The 6,371-nt window shown below is 38.8% G+C and overlaps 1 protein-coding gene and 1 long non-coding RNA gene across 2 annotated transcripts in view; one reads left to right on the top strand and one right to left on the bottom strand.

Moving 5' to 3' along the window:
* Nucleotides 1–6,371, bottom strand: part of LOC123755442 (glucose dehydrogenase [FAD, quinone]) — a 29,531-nt gene that overhangs the window by 21,393 nt on the left and 1,767 nt on the right. The window lies entirely within an intron of this gene.
* LOC138366618 (uncharacterized) overlaps nt 595–6,371 on the top strand; it is a 120,928-nt gene continuing 115,151 nt past the window's right edge. The window contains exon 1 of the long non-coding RNA XR_011229192.1: nt 595–753. This is a non-coding gene — a long non-coding RNA (uncharacterized lncRNA). The remainder of the gene's footprint in view (nt 754–6,371) is intronic.

Raw genomic sequence — 6,371 nt, forward strand, 5'->3', positions numbered from 1 at the left:
ATATTAAAGAAATAAGGAAATAAACTGGTAAAAAATAATTAAATAATTACACCCGTATTGTTTTTAGTTTAACCTTATTGTAAGTTTATACATATTTAATAAATACGCATATAAACTAAATTGTAACTTGCTGTAATTATTAATTTAGTAAGAAGCCTATTACGCCCGACTCGCTATAGAAACATTATACGTGTAATAGTTCAGCACAGAACGGTTCAATTACCACTTGTAATTGGTTCTCTGATGCCAACTGTCTTATTATTAGTCAGGCTACACAATAAGTATTAATTAATATTACAGCATTTGTTATGGAAACTTACCAAATACGGTGGGAATTATCTAGATTCCGTTATAAGTAACAGAAATGCATTAGTGTACCACCGCAGATTATGGGAACTTTTACAATCGAAAAACACAAACAATTTACCGTTTTTGGTAAATATTTTATGACCTGTATATTGTACTATTTTGAAATATGTAAAAAAAATATCAGTACAATTTCTCTAGACATCTTCAATATACAAGAATGATAGGAATTCTTGGTGAATTTAAACGAAATTTAAAGGAACCATTAGCTATATGCTGCACCTAAGGCGCCGCCTCGCCAGTGTCGGGTCGTCTCCCTTGTGGTAAACTGCCCTGCTGACGCTGGCTCTACCCTTCACCAGGGCTCTTAATTAAATTAATATCTGCCAGGTGATCGCCTCAAGTCTGCCCTCTCAGTCTCCGAAGACTCTTGCTTGACTGGTGGAGGTAAGAAGGTTTTTTTTTATTGACATCCGGATGTTAATGATAGGTTATGTTGACGGGAACGTTTGATGGCTGGAATTGTGATGAACTTCCAGCTTGTAGTGTAAATCGTTCTCCAGTCTGTGCTGTAAACCGTTCTCCAGTCTGTACTGTAAATCGTTCTCCAGTCTGTACTGTAAATCGTTCTCCAGTCTGTACTGTAAATCGTTCTTCAGTCTGTACTGTAAACCGTTCTTCAGTCTGTACTGTAAATCGTTCTTCAGTCTGTACTGTAAATCGTTCTCCAGCCTGTACTGTAAATCGCTCTCCAGCCTGTACTGTAAACCGCTCTCCAGCCTGTACTGTAAACCGCTCTCCAGCCTGTACTGTAAACCGCTCTCCAGCCTGTACCGTAAACCGCTCTCCAGCCTTTACCGTAAACCGCTCTCCAGCCTGTACCGTAGGGGCATTAGGTGATAGGAAACGCACCCAACCGTTTCTGTCCCGGCCGGGATTCGAACCTGGAATTCCCGCTTGTGTATGCAAGATCCTGTCGGTGGGGTGTCAGAGGTACTAGTCAAATACCGACATACTAACTTCGGAAATAGCCGGTTATTGCCTTTGTTTTCCTTGTGGTTGTGGCAAGGTTGTTTCCATCACACAACGGGATTTTTGACGTTATTACGGTTTTACAATGTCGAAGTAAAGTTAACAACAGTCAAAATAACGCTGTGGTTTGGTTGTGTGTGTGTTTTCTAGGTTGGCTGACCGCCATGGGAGAGACTTAATTTTAAGAGCTCGTGACACGTGGGTTTTAGGCACTTGTTCTCCAACTGTGTAAATTACGCCCGACGGTTATTTTCCCATTACATGTAACGAATACTTTTTGCTGACCGTTGTTATTTTCTTGGTGAGAATAATGAGAGTGGTTAGACGGCAGTCTGAGAGATAGGGCCTCAGGCAACAGATCTCCAGAAGAACCACAAGATAGTGCAACCTCTCTTCCAAAAATGATAGTACTTATAGTAACTACTGGTGAAAAGTACAAAAATGGACTTGAACAGAAACACAAAACACATTTTGTACTATTAATTTTTTAGAGAATAACCACGCCTAAACTTTTCTAGGTTCAGTATAGCCCATAAATGTAGTAAATTGGTCCTTACATTACGTATATTAGGCCTGGGATTGCTGATCCAGGCCTAACATAAGCTAGGTTATATATAGTTACTGTTCCACATTTGTGTTACGCCATTTAGGGTAATCTAGTAGTACAAAATGAACTATTTTGCACGCTAGTTCATTTTTGTATGTTAAGTAGTTTTAAGATACATAATTTTTGGAGGATGAGTTGCAAGATAGACCCTGTATGTTGTGTGGGTCAGGAAGTGGAAGCGTACAACCAGTTTTTCCTTAGGTCCTGAGTGTTGAGGATGTAACCTTGACCCTGACATACGTACATTGGACATCCCCGCCTCGCAAAACAGGTTTTATTAAGCTACCCGTGTTATAACATTTTATCTATATTGAAGACTGAATGCCATTTTAATTTATAATTGTATAGCATTGTTTACATGAATGTCAATACTTTAAACTGCAAACTTAAACAAGATTGAATTGGTTTCCCTATTAAGCGAGAGTTGGCAACTTAGAGCATTACACAACTATAGGGTTTTTTGTGTTTTTGTCCAGACAGATGTACCCTGCTTCTTGCTGTGTATATACACTGAGACTATCCAGGACTATGTTTAGGACTAAAGTATTCTTGCTGGTTGGTCAGTAACTAGTGGTGGCCTTAAATGGCCTTCCAGAGGGTGATAGGACTTAATCCCAAAAATTTTTTTTTGGAGGGATATTCCTGCGCGGGCCCTAAGCCTCTGGCTGGCCCACTAAGTATTGCTTGTTTCTGTTTTATTTGGGCGGAGTATGAGTATTTATGACTCGTATGGTCGCTTCAGTAAGATTTTGCCATATGTGTTTAACAACTTATCTCTGCAGAGTTCACGACGTTACTAAACTGATGCACTAAACTGCCCGAACCTAACCTAACCGAGGGCTCACGAATAGAAAACAGAATATTACATCAATTTTGCGAGCCGCAACGATTTTTAGTACATATTTTGGCCCCTAGAGGCTTTATACGTCAAGATACGATGTACTATTCGAGAGGACGGGTTGAATGACCAGTACATCGTTATCAAGTGAAAAATCAGCCCTAAGTTAAAAAAAAGGGTGAAGAAATACATGTAAAAACACTTACGATAAAGACATACGCCGTCTTAGTTTCTACAGATAATGGCCACCCCCAAAAAATTAAAATACTATGCATACATCAGCAAATTCACAGGAGGTAAGCCACATTTTGGTATGGTCAAGTGGTTCACAGACCTTTCAAACTGTGATTTTCATATTGAACATATATTGCCCGAAACGCTTTGCGTATTAGTGGCTTTAGGTATTGTATATACTAGCTCTATCTATAAGTCCAACATTGTTTGTAACTCATCTTCTGTGTACTTTTACCTGAATAAACATTTGTATTTGAATATTGTTAGGTTAGGCTAGATTTGATTTAGGTGTGGTTAGGATAGGTTGGTAAGCGTTAGGCTGCATTAAGTAATGTTAGAGTTATTAACATAATATTACTTAATGTTAAGTATTGTTGGGTTATGTTGGATTATATTTTCTTAGGTTGATTATACAATCTGTTAATAACTCGTGCAATATTCAAAGTGATCTATATCCAGGAAGCTCCACTGCGCTCCGCCACGGAAGTTCAGTTCACAAGGATCAGGACGCTGATAAAAAAATAAAACAGTCGAAGCATCGCAATTAAAGCTAAGCAACCTTATATTAAATGAAGGTTGAAATTTTCCCACTAATGCTCCAGACTGACCTTTCAAGCAGATTATGCTATAAAAATGACTCGCGTACATTTCCCGGATCTGAAAATGCCCTCCTATACGGAAATGTGAAAACTTGGGTAGTAGGTCCCTCTAAAATTTCCCCAATTGATTTTCAGTATAACACTCGCTTGAGTGCTAGCCTATAGAAGAGAAAGTGCTGGTTTCCTAGGCTCGGCTACCTTGAACTCTTATAGCTTGCCCCGCGCGCTTGGGGGACCAAGGCCACCGTAAATATGTCAGGTGGGCGTCCCGCCATTTATATCTTCCTGCTTCTCTTACCAAGCATACCTCCATGACTCAGCCTATCTCTGAGCTATATTGTCTTACATTACATTTACCTATTAGCAGTCTCCATGCTTCTTCGCACGTAATTGAACTCTAGCATCAGCGTTGTCTGTGAACGGGTGTACGAAACGCTCTCAGTATAATTTTAGGTTATCATTGTTTAATGTAATTATATATATATATATATATATATATATATATATATATATATATATATATATATATATATATATATATATATATATATATATATATATATATATATATATATATATATATATATACACCTGACAACTGAGACATGTGACACATGGCACATGTCATGCATAGTACGACAGTAATGCATACTGATACACGATACATAATACCAGTGATACTGACACACGTGATACATATTCATACATGTGACATACTGATACACGCCATACATGCTGATACACCTGACAAACTGAAATAAGTGATACATACTAACAGGTGTTCTATAATGATACATATGTGACATTGAAACACGAAATAGATGTTGACACGTGTGAGACGTTCTAAAACATCACGCAAAAATGCCACAGGGATACAGATTGATGTGATATATATTGAAACGTGATACAGGGCCAGATTCACGAAGCAGCTACGCAAGCACTTACGAACCTGTACATCTTTTCTCAATCTTTGGCGGCTTTGTTTACAATTATTAAACAGTTAATGAGCTCTAAAGCACCAGGAGGCTGTTTATAACAATAACAACAGTTGATTGGGAAGTTTTCATGCTTGTAAAGTGTTTAATAAATATAACCAAAGCCGTCAAAGATTGAGGAAAGATGTACACGTTCGTAAGTACTTGCGTAACTGCTTAATGAATCTGGGCAGTTCATCTGGGTGAGATTCCCCCCCAGGCCAAGGGTGAAGTTGTCTTGAAAGTGATGTCTTTGGGAAAATGTGCTGTGTAATACTGTGGTGCTTGAGTACTAATAAGGGTACCAGTGTGGTGTCATGGGCAATGGTAATGGTACCAGTGTGGTGAAATGGGCAATGGTAATGGTACCAGTGTGGTGTCATGGGCAATGGTAATGGTACCAGTGTGGTGTCATGGTGCCCCTGGTAAGGGTATTAGTGTAGTGCCATGGGCGTTGTAACAGTTGTGTGTAATATATAGACATAATATTGTAGGGGTGGTTTAGAATATTCTATATATATTTGGTGTAGTGGTGATGCTGATGTATTAAACCAGTAAAATCATCCCTGTGGGATAAGAAGTATACATAGCGAAGGCGCATCTTATTACTACAGTATATGCCTAAGAGGTGCCATTCCTTTATGGTATATTTACTCAGTAGTTTTAGGTTATGGTATGAATCTTTATATGCCAAAAATATGCACTTGTTAAGTGTAATGTCATCGAGAGACGTCGTTTGAGTCAGAATATCACAACATGGAGGCTGAAATGACGAAGGGAATTGTGAGGAGGGTTAAGACCGCCAGAATACTGTACCTTTCAATTAGCAAATATACTGAACAAAGTGTTAAAGACTAAAGTCAATTATGTGTCCTCAGTAATACCCAAAAAGCGGGCACATCCTTCAAGTGTATCTGGTGTATGCTATTACTTTATTGTTGGGCTTAAGATCACCACAATATCTTGCTGATCAACTAGCAAGTATACTTGAGTCCTGAACATAAATCTAGGTCTAGGGTAAACTCATTGTAAATGAGGTAAACATTTCGGTGTATATATCCCGAAGCCTATGAGAAACCATTTACTCTGAGGTTTACACTTGCTAACCTTAAGGGAGGGAGGTGGGGAGGTTTATAAAGTGACTTGCAATCACACATCGACAATGACTTTAAAGGTTAAGTGAAATGATTAAAGACTTACCAGCTGCTGTTATTGCATTGCGTTAAGGTGTTGCAAGTCTTTTCACTTAAAACAAAACCTAATTCGCCTGCCAAAGGCAATCGTAATACCAGAATTGTTGTAAATTGTGGTAACTGATTTGGAAAAATGTTCATAGAAAATATGTATAAATCTGTTAGTGTACATGAGGCTACTTGTTCCGGGCGCGAATGCCCTGGCTCATTCACACTGCTATAAGAGGGTATAGGAGAGGTTGTCTTTAATTAGTTATGAAAGTGTTAACCGTTTAGGTGTGTCTATAGCAAGTGTCAATACACGTGATCTGGCTGGTGCGTGTTGGGTGGATACAAGTCACATCGTACACAAGTTAGTTCACCAACGAATTGTAAACCTCTTCTAACCGAACCTTCTCAAAACCAACCTGACCTAACTCAACCCAATCCAACACAACCCAGCGTAACCTAAGCAAATACCTCCTAACCTAATGATATGTATGGTTATGACAATCAGAAAATGAACTTAATCGAATGGTCTTGTGCATGATTTGATCCTGACCCTGAACTGTGGCTGGGTGCGTGTGCAGACCGTCGTCTCCAATTGCC

This window comes from Procambarus clarkii, chromosome 20 (assembly GCF_040958095.1).
Source record: "Procambarus clarkii isolate CNS0578487 chromosome 20, FALCON_Pclarkii_2.0, whole genome shotgun sequence".
Lineage (NCBI taxonomy): Eukaryota > Metazoa > Arthropoda > Malacostraca > Decapoda > Cambaridae > Procambarus > Procambarus clarkii.